A 22,768-nucleotide genomic window follows, 5' to 3' on the forward strand; every position below is an offset into this window, starting at 1 on the left:
CGCCGAGAGCAATATTGTCATCAGTTACGAGAGAATATTTGACGAGTAGGTGATGTTTACTTTGGTTAATAATTGAATTTTTTATCAGATGATTTTTTAGCGAAAAGTTTGGTGCAAAATCAAATAAGTACCTAGCTACCTACCCATAATACATATAAGATGTGTACCCAATGTACATAGTAAGTAGTAAAAATAACTGCGATATTATAGAAAAACATACAGTGTGGGGAGTGGAGAGGACAGAAAGTTGTTGACATGTTTAAAAGGTTCGTACCTATGAATGCAAATGAAAATTGTTGCGATGATTTTCAAACGGAAAATAGGGCAAATGTTTAGAAGGAAAGGAATACACAACTAAAAATCTCCGAGTTATCAACAAACAAGAAATTCGGTAGTTTAGAATTTTCTAAATAAGTACCTACGTAATGTTTCCAATTTAGTCGACTTTTTCCAGATTATGCTAAACTCTCGTATGATGGGGATGGTTTAACGAACAAAAATTTTATTTGAGGGTCACCTATTCCATTCCAAATCAGCCAAAATTTGCTCGAACAGTCATCGATTTTCTTCATAATTCAGCATGTTGATAGAGGTCATCAAACAATGAGAAACGGCGCAAATCGGAGGTCCGTATACGGTTTTTTTTGCGGACAGGAGAGGCGTTTGAAAACACCGCTTCAGAATAAGCTGTTGATTTATAAATTAATAATTTAACCAATTTGGACCTACGAAGCACCCTTCCGGGGAATAGCTAAAAAAAAAGTAACATTGAAAAAATACAGAGATGCCAGAATAAATGGCTGGGTATATAAGTCACCTGTGCACCCTGGTATATGCTTGCAAAATCCCAATGATCAAATCCATCAGAACCTCAACACACCTAGCGTGATAGAAGAAATTCGTAAATTTGCAATAAGATACCACCAGCAACTACCGGACCACCCAAACATGAAACAAAACAGCTAGTAGATGCGCTGCAAATTCGATGAGTAATAAACAATGTAAAACACATTATACCTAATACTACTCGTATAAATTTAAAAATTACATTAGATAGCAATCACTAGGAAAAGTAATAAAATTTTTAAGTATGATGATGTTCATACTTTTGTTTTATGTAATTGCAAGTTTTTGAACTGATTTTTTGACATTATCAAAACTGGCAACACTGATTTTCACACCATGAGGAAATAGTCCTTAAAATTTAAAATAGAATGAAAAAAAGAAAAAAAGTTTGAACAGGAAATTTGATTACCTAGAACAGAACCATTATACCAGAGGCACGTGGAATTTTCATCTGCCCTCACCCGTTTTGAAAACTTTTTCAAGCCCTTCCTGTCCACACAAATAGCAAGGACCTTCGGTTTGCACCATTTCTCATCGTTTGATTCGATGACCTTTATTGACATGCAAAATATAAAAAAATCAATCACTCTTCGACCTTTGAGCAAATTTTGACTGATTTGGCATTAAATGACACTTCAAATGTTCGAAGGAAAAAATGAAAGTTGGTAACTGGTACCTACCTACTTCGCTAGTACAGGGTGCACAGAAGTATCATGTACCCATAAAAAAGATTTCTGTTAAATATTTTGGTTGGTCTTAGTGAATGACAATGAGTGGTGACTCTTTGGCGAATCCAGGTGACTTCTGGGGACTTCACCAGGTGAGTTTTCGACCTTTTTCCAGGTGAATTTATGGTGAAAAATACACTACTCGTAGAATGCACTAATGACCCTAGAAATTGATTTCGAATATCTGGTGACTCCTTGGTGAATCCTGGTGACTCCTGGTGACAGATTCACCAGGATTCACCAGGTGAGTTTTCGACCTTTTTTCAAGGTTAATTCATATTGAAGAAACACGAGAATGTCCTCAGAGCCTTTGAAAAAAATTTTTAGTGTTCGGTGACTCCTTTGTGAATCCTGGTGACTTCTGGTGATCCTGGTGACTTTTGGTGACAGATTCACCAGAAATCTCGAAGTCAGTTTTCAATTTTTTTAAAGGTGAATTTATGGTGGAAAAAATCACGAGAATGCCCCAATGACCCAAGAAATTGATTTCGAATACCTGGTGACTCCTAGGTGAATCCTGGTGACTCCTGGTGACAGATTCACCAGGATTCACCAGGTGAGTTTTTTACCTTTTTCAAGGTCAATTCATATTGAAGAATCACGAGAATGTCCTCAAAACCTTTAAAAAAATTTTGGGTGGGATTTATCGGCACGACAGTTTAGGGTGTTTCAACGACGAAAAAAAGTAGTTTTCACGACGAAGTAATATAATGCCCGGCCACATAAGAATTGAACGACAAAAAAAAAGTTGAACGACGAAATAAGTTTATTCAGCGACCATATAAAAATTGCACGACAACATAAAAAAATCAGCGACGGAAATTAAAAAGTCGCCCGACAGCAGTCAACGACAGATTTTTAAAAAATGCACGACATTCTTGTATAAAATAACGACGAAATCTCGAATATGTGTTTCTTTCTTGAATATAAAAATTAATCGATCATGTAGATATGTTATGGGACGAAATACATCCATCTACCTCTTCACTGCTTCAGCAACGCTTTCTTAGCATTACTTGGCCGGCCTCTTTTACGTTTTTGGCCTAGAGGAATCGCTTTGGCGCCTCTTCTGGAACAGTGACAAGTTTGAGTCGAATGTGCATCGCTAATAGTCCGGCATATGACAATAGGAGTAATTGCACCCCCCCCCCCCCACCGATCCTCCGGGACAACTTTTTTCTTAAAGGGGACATCCTAAGGAACATTTTAAAGCAAACTTGCCCAAAAAAAAGTTGGCCTTACTTACAAAATGGCCGCCATTTTGATTGACAGGTCAGCCGAAATCGCAGATTTTACGTTTCAACATAGGACTTGCACGAAATTTTTCAAACCTTACAAAGGTAGATCGAAAGATCATGCAAAAATTTATCACCTGTCAAAATTTCAAATGCTAAAGTGCGTTTTTCGATTTTTGGTGAATTTTTGAAAATCCAATTTAAGCCAAAAATGAGGGAAAAAATCAAAATTATACCAAGTTGACCAAGAAAGCTGAAATTTGGAATGTACCCTATTTTCGACATGCCAAATCGATTGGAAACGGTTTCAACCCGTTTTGAGCAGTTCTGGAGCCTCCAGCAGATTTTTGAAACTCGAAATTCCCCCAAAATTCCATCAAATTGGAGTTGTAAAGCTGAAATTTATTCTAAAAACTAATTTCAATACGATACGAAGTACTGCAGGCGAATTTCAAGTCGTTTTGGAGCCTCCAGGGACTTCTTGATACTTGAACAACCTAGTCTCGTAAAATTCACAGGTTATTTTATGTTGTCGGGAATTCCTTTTTTTCGGCGTGCAATGTGAATATCTCTGTCGTTACACTGGTCGTCGTTCAAAAACCTATTAAATTCGTCGTTCAAATCACTTATGCTGTCGTGCATTTAAGGCTGTCGTGCAAACACCCTATTTCGTCGTTGAACTTTGCTGTCGTTCAATATATTTCTCTGTCGTGCCATTATATATTTCCCAAAAATTTTTAGTGTTCGGTGACTCCTTTGTGAATCCTGGTGACTTTTAGTGACAGATTTGCCAGAAGTCACCAGGTGACTTTTTGACTTTTTTTCAGCTGAATTTATGGTGAAAAATACACTAGAATGAATGACCCAAGAAATTGATTTCGAATATCTGGTCATTGATAGCACTTGATTGGTTTTTGGACTGATATGATAACATTCCACCTATCATGTGCATATGTTTCACTTTGCCAACCCATATTTTTAATGAAAAACTTTCTTTGGATTTCACGATAGGTTTCACGATATTATTTCGCACCCTGTAGATTAAAAACATGTAAGTAGGTAAAAGCCGAAGCTTTATTTTCAATGTCATCAGTTCACTTTCATGTTTTTGATTTTATTGTTAGACCTAGTTGTTGATTTAATGTTCACACTTTTAAATTTTATTTTCTGCTTTCGATTTATTTCTCTGACTTTTTAAATTTCTATCGCAAATCTGAGGTGATAGGTTGAAAATAGTAGGTACATTTTTTTACAAGCTAAGAATCTCAAATTTAAAAAAAATCCACTCATCAATATATTGCAACAAATTACTGTCTACCTTCTGAAATAAACCCTCGAATCGATTTCCATATTTTTTGAGCCGATTTGGAGCCTCCAATAAATACTGACGATTTTGTTTTTTGTTTTTTTTTTTAATGTGAGATTTTCAGCAGTGTATGGTACTTCTGAGAAAACACATTTTTTCGACCCATCATTTTGGATTTTCTATTCAACACCGATGGTCCTAATCCATTCGCAATTTCGACTACATGACACAATTAAATTTCAAGCTGCCGAAATTCATTAAATGCCTTCTGGAGTGATTTGAGAATGTTTGAGACTCCAGATTGGCTCGAAAATCGTGGAAATTGATTTAGGGAGGAAAGAGGGGAGTCGACTTTACAATTTGAATGGATTTTAAGATTTATATCTCTATAATACATATTTACTATTTTTTTCAGAAAATGTTGTCCATTTTCATGAATTCGCTAAAAATCGGAAAACCAACTTCACAGCTCAAAATTTGGTTCTGAAGTCTGAGGAACATGCGCATTCAGTGAACAAAATTTCAACTCAATCATAACCTATTGTTGACAAGTTGCAACGGTTCTCTCAATCGTCAAAAAATATAGGTAGTAAAATGGGGAAGCTTTAGAATATTTTAGGTAATTTTTTATTCTAAAAAATGATCGTACTGGTGAAAATTTTGGGTTTGAAGTGGCACAATGGTATTTTACGCTACAAGTTGTATAAAGTGGGCTATTATGAACGAGTGCGTTATTACTGCGCGAGCCGAAGGCGAGCGTTGTAATAACGCACGAGTTCATAATAGTCCACTTCCTACGAGTAGCGTAAATAGCTTTATATACTACGTACATATAAAAAGTACACCATTACGTCTAATTGTTGTTAGAAGTGAAAAGTGTATCTTTCTGAGTGACTACAACGTTGACCGTTTACAATTTCGTTCGCTAAAAAACATCGATCACAGTACGTAGTCGCTCAGAATGATACAGAAAAGTCGCTGCTTGTGCTGTATGTATTCAATCAGTCAAGTACTGATGGAGAATACCAGAAATCTTGTCTTGTCAAGTTGTAATCTACACAATTGATTCAAAATATGATTCGAATGACGGAATGAGTTTAATTTCTATTGCTGTTAGTAATCACAAGAACATTTAAACGATTATCCATATGTGTAGATGCGTACCGGTACTTATATATCATTTCAGAGTGATAACAATGGTCAACGATTCCATATTGATTCCGTAGAATACTCAAATAGCTTTGCACAAAATACAGCAGCAACTTCTGTATCATTGTGAGTGACTATGTGTTTGGTGATTGAAATTTTTTAACGAACGAAATTGAAAAACTTCGATGATGTACCTACTTATTGATTACTCAGAAAGAGATACACTTTTCAGTTAGCTAGTTACGTAGAGATTCTACGTAGGTCGTCTACGTACACATATGTAGTATTTATACAGCTACTTATTTACGCGATTCTATGAAGTAGACTTACTATTATGAACACGTTCTACACTAAAATGATCATACAAAGAGTTGAACGCCATTCAACACGAAACTTAAGAACCTGATCGAGCATTCTATTTGTGATCAATATGAAATCGTTGACCATTGTCTGTATGAAATGATGATATGTAAATCACTTGAACTCGAAGTGGAATTTATTTTAAACATTTCAATAATAAAATAACAAGACGTGTACACTATTGCACATGAAAATTTGAATAATTAATAACCAAAGCAGAAATCGTACATGAAAATTTCTAATCAACTGATAACTCCACTCCACCGGTCTATTTGCATCACAGGTAATAGTGTTACCACTTCTTAAAAACTTACAAATTGATTTGATGAAAGATGAGATAATGTTCACTTACTTTATTTTACTAGTACAAATAAAGTACTTTATTTCTACAGTTTCCTAGTCGCTCATAAAGATGTACTTTTCGCATCTAACAACAATGGTGTAATGGTGTACTTTATATGTATGTAGTATATAAAAAGATTTTGAATATGTGCTTAAATCGATCGAAAGGATCACATAGATGATAAATATGGCTGAATTTCATTTTCAGCTTACCTAAGTAAGTACTTCAACTTTTTTTGAAGGGGGGGGGGGGGGTTCAGTGTTCTATTTTATTTCTAGTTTTTGATTTCATTTTCATTTTTTAGGTATACTGTCACTTATTTTTAGAGCTATCCATTTTACTATAGTGGTTTTCGATTTTACGTTCACTTTTTCATGTACCTAGTTTTCATCCTACTTTTCAAAATTTTCAATTTCATTTTCAGTTTCCAATTTAATTTTCTGGTTTTCCGATTTTATTTTCGATTATCTCCAATTACTGCAGAGTTTTGGACTTTATTTTGATTTTTTGATTTCATTTTCACAGTTATAGACACCCATAGGGTGCAGCAAAGTTTTATTCAGCGAAGTGCATAGATTCCCACAAGGTTATTTCTGAAAAATTTCACATAGGTACGAAATCTATTATAAATCCTCAGAAAGGAAGTTTTTTTAACATTCCTGAGTCAGATCATTTTAATTAGAATACGAAGTGGGGATAATATTAAAAACTGATCTATGTATACCTACATTTATAGCAAGCACTCCTAAAATTTTCAAAAACTTACCAAAATTTCGAAAACTTGAAGATTCAACTTTCACAGTAAATTTTTCACCTACTCGTACCTGTTTCAAAAATGCAAGAAATTTTCGAAACGAAATTCACAGCCAGTAGATTGAAGTGGTTATAAGTCCTTGACTTGATTTTCATTCCTAAAAGTTACTCATCAAGGTCGTTCAATGCTCGCGAGTATGAATTTTCACTGTATATAGGTACCTAAAAAAAAACCATATCATTCTTGCTTTTTGTAATTTTTAATAGAAATAGTTCTCATCTTATTTTTTTTCTCTTACTTACTTCTCAAAACTGCGTATCATTTTTTCAAACGAATTACTCGCCAAAATTTTCGATGTCTGGGAATTTAGGGATGAAAAAAAAAAGAAACAAACCTACTATTGGAAAACTTCTCAACTCATGTTTGATTCTGAAACCACGTCATTATAATTTCGTAATCGCGTATTCGAGGCCTGTAAAAAGGAAAAAATAAGCAGCTTTTGTCAACATTGGTTAAGTAATTTGGAGAATTTTTGACGAGAATGCCTGTTGTTCGAAGCTCTCCGATATTGGCTTTATTTACAGTACCTACCCATCACATAAACTTGACAACAATAAGGAAATAAAAGCTATTCATTGGGATAGAAATTCGTGTAGCATTATTGATATTTCTTGTTTCTTATGTAGTACCTAAACAGCAAACGACAAAAAATCAAAATCTTTATACGTGAAGTGGGCAGAAACACGTGCACATTCAGGTACAAATACATAGGGCTGAAAAAATGAACATCGATGATGTAATTAAGTAAACGTGGATAATATAATTTGAAAATCATTTCGATAATTCGGCTTAAAAACAAATGGGCGATAAAACGCGTTGACAGGTGAGGTTTACGGAAACGTAAATAAAAGGTAATTACGAGGCAAATCACTCCCTCGAATTCGATTCGTTGGATAAAAATCATCGACTTTATTCGACAATGTACTAAAATTCGGGTTCGAATTGTCACCCACAGATTGTGCGATATTGAAAAATCGCTGCACATTTAAATTGCTGCTAAATATCATCGCGACCGACATCGTCTCATTTAACGAGCACGTGATAATTGAATTTGTTTTGTCGTGCATTTATCTAGAGTCCGATGACAAGATATTAATTAAAATTTTATCTTGACGTTTAAGACGTAAATTTTCAACAGTGTTACCGATTTTAAGCGAAAAAATCGTAAGCAAATAGGTAAATAATCTAAGACTGTACAAATGTTTGCCCTTTATCGAACTATTCATACGAAGGTATATTATTTGCTTAGCACACAACTACAAGTGTTTTTTCAGCTATACACTCGCTTATTGTTTATACATGTATAAACATACTCAACTTCATTACATACTTGTATGTAATAACGTCAGCTATTCTCAAATCCTTCAAGTACATAGATGGGTAGAAGTACGAATTTCGTAGCGAAATTCTCCCATATCCTTCCACGCACATGGCTTTGTAGATCACGTTGTCGATGGTGAATTTTATTACACGAGTACTTGAAATTATTGGTTAAAAAATTGTTTAAAATATTATTTTTCGATACAGTGCCAGGCTACTCAGATTAAGGAACAATACCCACTTATTTTCTTTTTTAAATTGCGTGCTCGACATTTTTCTTCAGACACGTTTAATTTCCCAATTGATAAGATAACCGATTATTTGTTCACGCTACCATTACCGCACGCAATGCATACTTGACGCTTAGTAAACAAATTTATCGTCAATGTAAAGTTGGTATACTTTTTAACTTGGTACATGTGCGATACCCAGACCTACCGCTATAACACATTAATCAACCGAAAGTCCGAGTTGAACAAATTCACCAACAACAGATTTATGTATACCAACGAGTAGGTAGGTAATATTTGCCTCATCGTGAAAAAGTTGAAACACATTTTTCCCATATGGTGAAAGAGTTGTAGACAAACTTTTTCCATGCTAGATGATACCTATCTACCTTTTTCCATAATAATAGAACTCGTGTATTCGGTTGTACGTATGTATTATGTACATTGTAGCGAAATGGACTCGATTTAATAAAGTCACATACCTTACTATACAGCCAACGAAGTACCTGTACCAACTACCAACTCAACCCTTATTTTATCGCGTATTTTCCACGTAACCGTATACATGCTATTTTTAAAGGTGATACTTCACATATGGAGATGCTACAAAAAGTTTTATTTGTCATGTCTACCTGCCTACACCTAACTTTTATCTCAAAAATTTCCTTCATAATAATAAAATAGCGCTTCCATCCAAAATTTATGAAATAAACATAGAAAGGTACAGAAAATTGACCAATTTTGCAACAAAATTGTTTTCGAATATTTAAGTGAGCCCTTATACTCACTGGTAGATAAGACGACACCTGAAACTGAATTGAGAGATCACATGAATACAAATGCTTAATACCTCTAACTAAATTCCATAATGAATTAATGATTAACTGAAAGGAATAAAACCAAAAACTGAAAATAAAATCAAATAAATAAAAATCTAGGAAAACTGATAATGAAATCGAAAACGCTGAACGTATTATTGAAATCATAAAATAAAATGAAATAGAAAATTGGAAATTTAATTGAAAATTTTGAAAATTCCTTAGATACCTACCTACATGAGAAATGCCGCCATGAATGAAACTGAAAATTCATAAAATTAAATGAACAACTGAGAGTAAAATTGAAAACTCCGAAAATAAAATCAAGAGCGATTCACCTGCACTGATTGATTTGTAATGTCGATGTCGGAACGTATGACAAGGTTAAATTTTTAAGCTGCCGAAGTTGAATAGATATTTCGACGTCTTCTGCAGTATGGTAATTTGAAATTGCTAGAGAAAAAGTCAACTTTTGCTGAAAGCTCCTGAACTCAAAAACTGTGGCAATCGTTTCGAAAAAATGAGCTCATTCCGCGGGTGAAAAAATTCGAATATTCCCCATTTTAACTTTTCTTATGATTTTTGCAACACTTCACCTATCCTCTCTTCCAAATTATTTGGATGCAGGTGGATTTTTGGTCGAGGTCACTCGCGTTCGAAACTTTAAATGTTCTCTCAAACTAAACCAAAAGACCGAATCAGAGTAGATTTGAATAATGTGAATGGGCTCCGATTGACAAGTTCTTGATACGGATGAAGTGTAATAAAAATTTTAAATAAAGATTAGACACGCTCAAAATTTGAAACCTCACTTGATCAAAAATACCTATCGAAGAAAAATTGCTTATTTTTTAACTAAGCCTGCTTGAGATTCTCTATACATCATTTATTTCATAGAAAAAAAATCATGAGAAGCTTAAAATTCGAATGTAGATGTAGTCGTGATTTGTTTGTTCTTCTCATTTCTCATGCAGGTACCTACCTAAATCTTATAATGCTGTGAATTGTGAGAGAAAATTCATGCCTCATGGCGTTGAAAATTTTTTTCCTATTTTTTTTTACAAACTAACGAAATTTTTTCGTCCAAGATTCTGTATTGTTTGTTCATAAAAATTTATTTTTGTAAATGTTGACAAATCTGTTATATGGTTCGGAAATTCTTATATCTGTATTCTGTAGTTGAAAATTCACGTATTAACCATGATTTTTTATCCTTTTTTTTGCCATAATTTTTTTTTCTCGTACGCGCTTATAAAATTTTCATGTTTTTTCTCGAGGTTAGCAGATTTTTTCTCAAGCATTAATTGTAGTATAGGAAGAGCAGAATAAATTTTCGAAAGTTTTTCAAGTTGAAATAAATCGAGTAAAAGTCTGTTCTCGTGTGCGATGCTGCGTATGCCTTTTTTCTATTCTACAATTTCCAAGGTCAAGCGAAAAATTTGTCGGAGGCTTGTTGTCAAAAATTAGTCATTTAATTGTACAAGACAATTGAATGAAATAGCACAGTCATATAGTATACTTTTTTGCAATTTATTGAAGATTTTGAGAGTAGGTATTTTGTTTATTCGTCGATTTGTGTTTTTAGAAGACACCTAGACCGAGATACATCGCCTTTTTCATTAATGTTTCTTCAATTTATTCCATAAAATTGCTCAAAATATAAGAGCAATTAATTTTAAAATGCATAAGTTCTTCGTCAAAAGACGTTTCATAAAGTCGTATCTCACAAAATGGAATGCTTGTGAGATTGAAATATGCAATTCGTGGCTTAGAATATGTACCTGCTGCACATCGTTAGCATTTTGTTTAGCTATAGGTACGTTCTACGTAGACTACACCCACACCCCCTCACACCACATATGGTTCACGGTAATCAAAATACCATCCGCATAAAATTAAGGCCCCTGGATTTTATTTGCTTTGACTGTTGTTCCATGTATTCAAACGTACGTGGTACTCGACAGGCTACCAGTAGGTAAAACACGTTTTCAATTATACTTCTAATACGATAGAACTACCCTTCACGTTCGTTTAAATTTCGTTACATCCCTTATTATTACGTTTGGACAAAGAATTCGGCTGATTTTGTGAGCAAATGTCTACTAAACCGTATGAACGAAAAGTTTAGAATTTAAATACATTTCATACGCTCGGAATCTACAATCTATATACCCTACTGTTGATATCGTACCTATCTGCACCCGTGTCTATGCACTCAAGCATGTACTTAATGACAGAAACAATTTGGCAAGTTCGTCGAAATATCACTGCAAGATTTCAAACGTTTATCTAGCAATTTTAACCCTTTCTAATCGTGTACTGTATAGGTTGGTAGGTACGTTGATGTCCAAAAACGAGTATAATCTGGCACCTTTAACTATAAGCAGGTGAAAAAACAACCCACTGAAATATTTCAATTCGCCAAATCCGCGTAAATTGTTCGACCCAAAAACCTTTATCATTTCGACGTGTAGGGTTTCTTGGTTGATTCGAACGTAACTGAGTTAGACATTTCGTTTATCAAATTTACCTCGAAATGAGACATAAACGTGTCAAAGTTTAAATGAGAACGTTTAACTTATGAAGTGTTATTATATTCTATATTTCGCCAAAGTCACGCGGCGACGCCGCCACGCCGAGATGAATTACGACAAAATGAGTCCCTCAACGTAACAAAATACTCCTGTAAATCGAATTTTCGAGCTAGCGAGTTATATCAGGTGGAAAAAAGAATATGCGAGAGTATTTAAACGTATAATAAACGTCACAAGCGAGATATTTCTACCTACACCTTAGGGTATTTCGGTTTATTCATGTACAAAATCATCGAAGTAGGTATAATCTAACCTCGAATTGTGAGCTTGAAAAGTACTACGTTATCTACCATACGTACGTAGGTAGAGGTACGGGTATAGTTCACAAAACATCTAGGTAGGTACCTATAGATTTTTAACTTTTAATCCGTTCTTGTTTACATTTTTTAACTGTGATCAAATGATTGATGTATCATTGGAAACACCGCACTTGGGGAGAAAACAGCAATTTGGCGACGTGGGCAAGATGACGAATCGCATTTTTCTTCTACGGATGTGTAGAGTGAGAGACCAAACTTTATCATTAATGTGTCCCAAGGTGTGCAGCAACCTTACATAGTGTAAACTCCCTCTAAAACCTTATAAAATATAAATAAAAGCCAAAAACGTGAAAGTCGTGAATATCAGTAATTTGCACTTTTTTTAAAGGAAGTGAAATTGAAGTCACAAAATGCAAGTAAAATTTGTAAATTAGATATTTTTTAACACTATAAAGTCACATTCCTGAACATAATGCGACCATTGCGGTCGCATTTCAATAAAAACCAAGGGTCTGAGAATTTTTTGAAAAAACAAAATTGTTGGGGCAAGATGGCGAATTTCAAATTACTGAAAGTGTTGTTTAATTTTCACACAAATGACAAAACCCGACAAGGAGAAACAAAACTTTTTTAAATATGCCAATAAAAATTGTTAATATGATTCGTTCGGGAACAATTTGTTCAAAAAAGTGAAATCGTTCGCGAACGAATGAATCATTTGGAAATTGAATCCGATTATAAATACACGACGAGATAAAACAAAACATCCTTTTTAAAAAAGAAAATTGAGAATTGTTCGTTCGCGAACGATTTGCTCAGAGGAGAAAAACCGTACGCGAACGGCTGAATTGCTTGAAAATCAAATCAAATACGACAAGACCGAACAATAGGTATGTATATTTATATTTTTAATTTATGCCAATGAAAGTTGTGAATAATTCGTTCGCGAACAATTATGATTTTCTCAGAATCAACAAATCATTCGAGTACGACTGAATCACTAAAAAAGGAATCCAATGAAAGAAGATGTGGCAAAATTTGACTTTTACGAATTCATCAAAGAAGAATTGAAGAATATGAGTTCGTAAATTATTTGCTCAGAAATTAAAAAATCGCTCGCTAATGAATGAATTAGGGGTACCTTCACCTAGATAAAGAAATTAGGTAGGTATTTGCAGGGAAAAATTACAATTTTTAATTCTCAATTCATGAAACAGGCTTACTACATTAGGTACCAAACCACCCAGTCCTCGTCCGGAATACAGATTTTGCAAATTTTCAATTTTTTGAAGAAATTTCCATTTGGAGTTCTTTTTACTTATTATTTGCAAATTCATCGAAATAATTGACTGAAGATGAATCGAACACATTGGCCATTTCAACTTCACACTCCAATGGCTAGATACCTGTACAAATGAAACGAGCTAATATAAGTACAAACGAGAAAAAAAATTGAATCTATCAACAAAAACGTTCTGTGAAAAACGCTTGAAAAGTTGAAAAATAGGCAGGAGTAACTCCTACGAGACTTTTTTTTGCTATTGTATCACCGTAAACTACGAGAATGCCTAACCCATAAACCGACCTCAGTATACAAACAATAACACGAACAGAAAACCGATGTCCAGAAAATTTTAAAATTGCCCGCCCTAATGGCCTTTTTTCCCCAAAACAAAAACCTCAGCAAGATGTAATAACTTACGTAGGTTTTACTTGGGGAATACGAGTACGTACCTACGATTTACACAAGACCGACAAAAATCACGCCAACGAAAACTTGAAAATAATTCGCTTCAATTCGTTTACCTATAGATTTTATCTGGGAAAATATTACGCCTTCTTGCTTTCTCAGTCTGGGTAATTTTCAAGTAAACCAAAACCCCGTTGTGAAAAAAATACCTGCAGCTCGTCAATTTTCATGACGAGTGTTTTGAATTCTGAATAATCCACTCGCACTGGTGAGCATTTGATTTTGGCTTGATTCGAAGAAGGCATTAAACAGCGAAAAATTCCCCAAAGGGAAGTTTTTCACTCAACGTGTGACAGACGCGTTGATTCTCGAAACATACACATGATTAAAATTTATTGAAAAAGTTCGATTTCCGAATTAAAGCGTCAAGTTTAAACCAAAAATAACTGTCAAGATAGAAAATAATGCACATCTAGATACCTTTACTGCCATCTTATAGCTGTATAATTTCGTTAAATACTTCAATATAGGTAGGAAGGTATTATGCTGCTAATTCGATTCAACTCGAGTGTTTTGTTATATACGTATTCACACACATGCTCGATTGTCACACTAATGGATCATAAATAAGTATTCGAAAATAACCAATTTCAAGTGTGACATTTTCAACAACATAGGAAATTTTGACGTGTACAAGAAACGCATGACTTTTTTTAATTTTGTCTCTTTTCAGATAAGAAAAACACGAGCAGTCGAGCACATACGTATTAAGAGAATAATTACCTGTGTAGGTACCTACTTTTTCCCATCAAAAACCACAATAAAGATTTAGTTGAACAAACACGGGTATGTACTCAAGTACCATTTGAAACAAAAGAAATAGGTTCATAAAATAATTGACATTCGAAAGATACCAACGTACGATAAGTTGAAATAGATACATACAACGAGATGAATTTATTGAGTCATTAAAATTAACTAACCTAAGTATATCTACCAACTTACTTATTCAGATTAAGTATATTAAGTTCAAAATACTCGATACTTCAGAATGTCTCACTTTTAATTTGTCAAGATGAATAATTCGCGAATAAAAAATACGGATGATATTTCGCTTTCTTATCAGCATAAGATTCTACCTATGTCAAGGCAGCGAGTACTTTTCCATAAGCACTTTCATGCAGTTCAGTGGCAAATTATCAAGTTTTGTGAAAAAAAAAAATTAAAAATTATGTGTCAAGTTGGCATGCTCAGCCATATATTGTCATTGAACATGACTGATTTGGAATTCAATTTTTAATGTTTTGTTCTTTATTCGTGTATGAATGTTTTGATATTCAAAAAAGGAAATTAATCCGATTTCATTTTAATAAAATTACTTTACTCTACTACTTTAGAAGTTACAAAAAAAACAATATTGCAAAAAATGCATTATCTGTATAAAACCGAAATCAGTTTGGAACAATGGCCGTGTATTCCCAAAACCAAACAAAAAAATCTTCAATTTTAAATTTTTTGCTCAGGCGTTGATTTGGAATTCAGTTTTTAATGGTTTTTTATTCAATTATTCGTGTACCTAGGAATGATTTTATTTAGTTAAATGTCCTAATTTGTTACAAATTTATTCGACTTAATTTTAATAAAAGTAGGTAATAGTAGGGATGCTTCAAGTTGATATTTAAAAGCGAGCTTAGCAACCAATGCAACCATTAACCAATATGGTGAAAGCAAATGCAAAAACTACAGTGGAAATCACTCATATGTAATGACTAATGAGATTGGTTAGTACAAGATTCTGGATAAGTATAATGAGCAAAATGCTCGGCCCCAAGTACAACGTCATTTAAACATGTACATGCAATAATGCTACCTGTAAGAAAGAGCTCATTATAACAAGGATTCAGGGTAGTACATACATATAAGCTTTCATTTATGAAATTTGGTTTGTTTGAATGTTTTTGCTTCCACTTACATATCGCACCTCGGGAGTAATAAAGTCACATCTCAAAAAAGTGAAATTTTACAGGAGAGTGATTTTCTTTTTTTTGAAAACTTGATTCATTATTTTTATCAACTTTTAATTAATTGTGAGGAATGAATAGCACCTCATTTTAAAGATCTGGTATCCTACCTTCATTTAGCATAAGAACACTTTGAAAAATAAAATCTTAAAGAGGAAATACAGTGAGTTCCGCTTAAATGTGTTATCGGTTAATAGAGAAATTCGCTTAATAGAGTTGAAATGGGTTGGAACGGAACGTTTGCATCTTTTTACATGCAAGTTTTATCGCTTATAATAGTGAAAATGAGCATTGCACTCGGTTAATAGAGTGGACTAATCTTTAAAAGTTGGAGAAAATCACGAATTTCAGCAAAATTTAACAAAAATTGGATGAAAAAATGTTGAAATTGGTGAAAATCAGCAAGAGATGATGAAATTTTTGTAAAAATTTATAAAAATTGTAAAAAAAAAAGGTGTTCAAAGTGTATTAAAAGATTAACTGTAACTAAAAAACACAAACAATATTGAAATCACCTTTAAAAACCATCAAAAAGATGAAACTTCAATTAAATTTGGAATTTTGCAGTTTTTTTCCGCTTCGGTTATTAGAGTTTTTCGCTTAATAGAGTTGAACATGCCTTGGACCAACGCGCTTACATTAAGCGGAACCCACTGTATTTCAATGTTTGGAAAACATTTTGAGTTATAACCTTTCATTAAAGTTGATGTGGAGGCGAAAGGAAGCGTCAAAAAAAATTTCATGCTATCAAAGTTGTAGAGAATTAAATTTCCAATCGACATAATGTCGTTAGTTTTTTTCTAGAGTGCTTAGTTTTTGAGTTTCTCTCAAAAAACTAAAATTTCATGATATGTGCAAATTTATTTTTCTGAAAAGTGATCAATTTAAAAAAATTTTTCCATTTTTTGGTACAAACCAATAAAAAATGCACTCCTTGTGACTATTTCCAACTGACAAACATTCAAAACAATCAAAACTATTTGTTAGCACTTTGTATGTACGAAATTTGCTCAAAAAAGGTGGAGTTTTTCGAGATGTACCCTTATAACTCCAAACAACTTGCAATGTTGTTGAGATTTTGAGTTGGGCAATTTGCGTTTTTTACAAGATCTAGATAATGTACCCAACTCAAAGTGTAATTTTTGGTTGAGGGGGGTCATACAAACCCCAAAAATGCAAAAATATCAAAATCAATTTTTTTTGAGATGTTACCTTATTACTCCCGAGGTGCGATATAAGTTATAACGAGTGTTCAAATACGAGCAACTCGTTATAAATGCTATAAGTTTTGCTATGAGACCAGATACAACAAGCTAAATGTTTGGTCCCTTCAATCTCACTACCCCACAACCAAATTTGAAATGAAAATCATTTTGGGGATTCCAGTACATTTCCCCAAATCAAATCCCCCTGAATGCTTTTTTGCCTGAATGTCAAAATCCTGAACAATAAAATCCCAAATCAATTTTTCCAAATGACATTTGTGCTGTTTTATGATCCCAAATGCCATAATCCCTAATAATAAATTCCCGAATTGAAAATCACGAATGCGGTAAAGTTCTGAATGTTTGTCCCTGTCATGGAAATCGCAAATGTTACCTTCCTTGAAGGACAAGGTTACACTTCTTCCTTCTTCACAATCAATCAAAATGGCGGCAAGAATAATCGATAAAAAGCGCCACTTATCAAACTGATATACATATTATAATATATACGTGAAGTCCAAGGTCAAGGACTCCAAGGTGTATTGGGATTGCCAGCAAGTAAGATCAAAGACATGCCCAGCACGGGCCATAACGACTACCAGAAGACGCAATAACATCATAGTGATCAAAGGCAGCGATCAGTCCCATCATCAGCATCCTCCCAACCGAAAAAAATGTTCTGCTGAACAAGTTTGGTTGGCAATAAAAAGACGAGCCGAAGAGCACCCTGAGCAGTCGCCTGCTCAGCTGGTTAAGAACTGCCCTAAAAAACTGTGCTCTTTTGTAATATAAATTCTTACACTTTTTTTTCAAACGTTTGTCATTCAGGGAAATGATATTCGGGTAAATTGATTCGGGAAAATATTTTTTGGGTATTTGACAAGCGGGATTTTAGTTTTCGGGTTCATGGATTCGGGGAAATGGATGGTAACCTCATTTGGGAGCATATTAGATGATGCCAAATCAAAAAAACAAATTATAGATACCTACCTTACTTACAGTAAAAGTCGCTTAATGTTATAACATTTGTCCCTGCCCAATTTAATAACATATAAAGTGACTTAATTATAACACAAACTAATTTTAAAAAAGTGTTTTTTTTTTGTCAAAAATTTTCACATGATCAGTTTTTTTACTAAATAGGTATGTACCTAGTCATTGAACTAGTAAAATTTCGCAAAAATTGTGAGTACCTAAAAGTGTTCAAAATAAGTTGAAATTTCAAAAAGTTACAAAAAAAGTACCTATTAAAAATTATGTGAATCAGAAAAAACTTCTGAAATTTCAGAAAAATCAGGCAAAAACTGGATGAAAACGTGTTAAAAAACATTAAAAAATTGTATAAAAATGCAAAAAAAACGCGTCAAAGTTAGTTGAAAATTATAACAAAATCAGATGCTCCAATCAAAATAAACTATGGAATTTCTATGTTATGAGATATAAAAGATCAGGACTGAATGATAATAATAACATTAAGCGTTTTATAACATTAACCGTTATAGGTAATACTTAATAAGTGGCTTTTACTATAATTATTTTAAAAATTTGAAGCGTACAAATTCATTGTAAGTACATTACAATATTGGCGATCACAATTATTTACAATATTTCTGTTTCTCTGTGTTTTCAGAATGAGTGAGCTGAGAAAAAAAGTTAAAACACTTGTAAATACCTAAATTTATTAAAATAGAATTTTGTTTTCAAAAACTACAGCACTTCAGCACTTTATCCTAAAAATTGCCATCTAGGTCCATCATATGTACTTTTAAATTAAGCACAAAATGCGCTATAAACCAAAAACATTAAAAGTGGTAGCTTAAGACAAGCTAAAATTATGCCGATTCCGGGTATGCATAACACAGCGAAAAATAAATCGCATGCTAGTACAAATACAGTACATCCAGCAACAGGTCCCGATTCTGCTAGATTAATGACCGTATTCACGAATAATACACATAAGAACGTTGAAATTATTAAACACGAATTTTTCATATTCATCGTTAGGTATAAGACGTATGTTTTTAGAATCACTTTTGCACCAAAAATTGAGAAAACGAGCGAGTCTCGGTGAAATGAAATAGGCACCTAGAGTTTTAAAGCTTGAACGTTGATATAAATACAAGTGCTTCAATACGTATCTATGCATTTTGTCAGTATAGATGCATAAAAGTTGAGTTGTTCGACGTTTTGATAATAAGTTGGCATTTGTTTATCATACTTTTCGAAAAAACAAGCTATTACTTATGGTATTTGAAATTTTGACATCTCATATATCAAAAGATACTTATCAACTTTTGCAAATCACTTTCATTTTTTGAGTCAATTTGCAAATCTGAGATACTCGTAGGTAGGTAGTTGTCTAATGTGACGTCAAGAAATGCCCAGAGCCTTATCTTGTTATTTTTAAAAAAAAATTGTTACTTAGGTAAATAAATAGGTTTTAAACTCGAATCAATTTATAAAGGTAGGTACCTGCTAAAAAACTTTCACATTCGGGTGACTTAGAAGTTTAGTTTAAAAGAAACCATTTTTCAAATCAAAAAAATTTTTTACGAAAATTGAACCTTGGAAAAAACATGAGAATTCAACACTAAACAAACATCTCAGAAGATTTTTTCAATTTTTGTTGGGTTTTTAAGAATTTAAAATTCGAGTTCGTTAAAATCAAAACGTGACAATCGTCGATATTCAACATATACCTTGTCAAAGTTCACATCTTCCATTTACCATAAAAAGTCAACTTTATAATTAACAACCCATTCAATAAAATTGATTTGAAATCCACTTGATGCAAGAGTTAGGTAAGGTTAATGAGAAAAGGACTTGGCCAAGTTAGTCAAACGGTGTTGTTATGATTGCTGTAGATTTCGTCGAGTTGTTTGTATTGAAACTGATGAAAGGTATAAAGTGAAAACTGGAGACGCGAATAAAGTTTACTCGACTCGATGGTAAACTGGTAGAGCCTTTACTCTATTTTCAATAAAATTCTATTGCGAATTGTAATTATCGTTAGATTTATGTATGAATCAGATAGATGGAGCCGGAGCCTGTAAAAGAGCAGTGAAACTTTCAAGGTTTTAATCTTACCGAGATTAAAAAGTGAAATGAATAAACCAATTCTGGTTGATGAACTGAAGTTTTATACGACTACGAGTGTCGAAATTTTTTTCATTTCAACCTATCTGTTAAACATAAGGTTTTCTTTCAAAGCAATTTTCTCTTGTATAGATAGGTATAGAGATAGCTCTGGTTACTTTAAAATTCACGTAGGACCTGTCTACATTTATCAAATGCGAATACCGATACCTTCCTATCGATCAAAATAAAATGAATATTTCAAACGAATGCAACGAAATAGGTTCTGAGACTTTCATCATCGCGTTTGAACGATTTTTTTTTCTTCGGCTGGAATTATTTTTGTGACTTTTAGTAGAACGTAGGTCTAGGTACCTAATTAGGTATATCTAAAGAATTAAAAAGTTTATAATGTAATCAGGATTTGATTTTTAGTATCGTGTGTATGAGAGATTTTCAAAATAAATGGTGATTCAATTACGATGCACATGAATGATTAGTTAGGTATCCAAGTAATATAATTTTTTAAAATAAATATTGCTCATTTTTTTTTGTCCGAGAAAGTAATTAGTAAGCCGCAAAAATTTACGAAGTATAGTTATGATGCATGAAAAATCCTGTCCTTATTCAGTTAATTACCTACCTATGTGTACGTATTTACACTTAGTCACGAATTAGAACCAAAGAGGAAGGGAAATCAAGTCAGAATGAAGCAAAATATTATGTAGTAGGTAACCGAAAAAAAAAATACACTGATACATAGGTAGATGAAGTTATTTTGTTCATATTACTAGACCTCATCACGAACAATTTTAACGACTTTTTTCAAAGAGGGGAACAGTTCATGTAGGTATATCACAAATTTATATCTATAGTGCGTCAAAGCATTTCAAACGAATTTTTCAATTTTTCTCCAAATCATTGAGAATTACTTAATGCAATTCTAAGTTAAATCATTCAATCACTGATGATTCTAATCGTGATTAATATAGGTATTTCAATTAATAATTATGAAACTACATATAACTCATATAAAGAACGGAGAATATTAAAGATTAATAGCGATTAAATATTCTTACTAATAAGGTACGTACGATAAGTTCCAATAATTCAAATCATCTCATACAAATATTAATCTAGTTAATGTAGGTAGCTTATGTACATTCTTTACTATACCCTATGGTTTTAATATCCATTGATTTATTTTTCAATTTCTATTTTCCATTTGTATTAAAAGGTAGATATACCTAAGTAAGAAAGTATAAGTACCTATCTACCAAATGAAAGGCTTTCCATTCGCATCCTGGAAGATGGGGGAAGGACGGTACCTCCCAAAATGTGTTTAGCAAGGATTTTAATTAACCCCAAAGCCTGGTCGTTTGTAACTTATTGATTTGAAACTTGATATGAATATGGAACTACTGAAGAGTAATGATCCTGATCAACTTTTTCAAATTTGGTTGACCTTAACAAAAACCTTAAAATCCACAATTCTGTAAAAAAAAAAAAAACATAAAAATCGTTTTTACATTTTTCAGTATGTTTTCTGCCATACTCAATTAGTTAATAGGTACTATATGTTCTGAAACCTCATAAATCAAAATGTTGGATGTTGAATTATAACTATTCTTATTTTTTTTAAATGAGCCTATAAATCCCATAAGTAACTCTTATTTATTTTTATTACACTTTCCAAATGATCTCTAAAGTTGAAAATTTCTTCCTATTAAAAGCTTTTTTGACTTTTCAAAAATTTAAGAAAAACAACTTCAGAGTCCCAAATTTAGAGGTTTCAGCACTTATCATGTTGATTAACGAGTTGCTTACATTTGAAGCACCGTGAAATTGACATCAGAATATTGAAAATTACCATAAAATTGGTGAAATAGTCAAAAAGTTGAACAAAATTGCGGGAAAATACAATAATCCTAAATTTTTATTAGCTACTTACTATATAAGGAGCATTTAAAGTTGAAATCGAGTGATTCTCTTATTCTTACTTAAGTTGTAAGTACCCACATTTAGAGTGATCCTAGTTTAGAAATGTTGCTTTTTACTGTTACTTCTCCTATAGAGTTTTTGGATTTAATGAGGAAAATATGATTCTCCATTTTCTTATTTTCTCACAAATAAAAAGTGGTTCCGTGAGTTTCTTTAAGTGTGAATCAAAATTTTAAGAAATCCAATTATTATATTTTTATCAACAATATGTTCAATTTTTACGATAAAAATTTTATAAAATAAGAAAAAACAGTTAAAAAAGTCCTCCGATTTTCCAAGTAGTGTTAGCACCCTGAATAATAAATGAAACAAAAAAAATTAACAAAAATCAGTCAGTGAACATTTTTCAAAAATTCACAATTTCTTTATCATACCCAATTCTTCCAAAATAACTTCATTTTTGAAAGGAAATTATAATCAAATAATTAAATGATTCGTAATTGACTGAATAACTTTCTGAGATAATTCATCAAGTACATGAATCAACCACGCAAATACATAGATAGAATTCTCTATAATTCACGGTTCAAAAATCAGCACATGTTTTAATTAATTTTAAAATAAAAAGAAAGCTTAACGATTAAACGATCAATGGTTGTTTTTCTTCTTAGTAGATCTTTAATGAAAATTCAAATTAAACACAATTTGTTGCGCATGTTTCAACTCACGTTTCGTCTCGAGTGGTAAAACATATTAAGAGAACATTGTAAAGCAAAATGATGAAGTTTTTTGCACTCGTACCATTTGAACTTTCGAGATATCGAATTTTTTGC

General features: G+C 32.8%; 1 protein-coding gene across 1 annotated transcript in view; it reads left to right on the plus strand.

Moving 5' to 3' along the window:
- Nucleotides 1-6,049: 6,049 nt before the first annotated feature.
- The window catches only part of LOC135836413 (solute carrier family 2, facilitated glucose transporter member 6-like), a 75,479-nt gene continuing 58,760 nt past the window's right edge, over nt 6,050-22,768 (plus strand). The window contains exon 1 of the mRNA XM_065351236.1: nt 6,050-6,183. The gene's annotated coding sequence lies outside the window, so the exon portion shown is untranslated. The remainder of the gene's footprint in view (nt 6,184-22,768) is intronic.

The sequence above is a fragment of the Planococcus citri genome, chromosome 2 (genome assembly GCF_950023065.1).
Source record: "Planococcus citri chromosome 2, ihPlaCitr1.1, whole genome shotgun sequence".
NCBI classification, from domain to species: Eukaryota; Metazoa; Arthropoda; class Insecta; order Hemiptera; family Pseudococcidae; genus Planococcus; species Planococcus citri.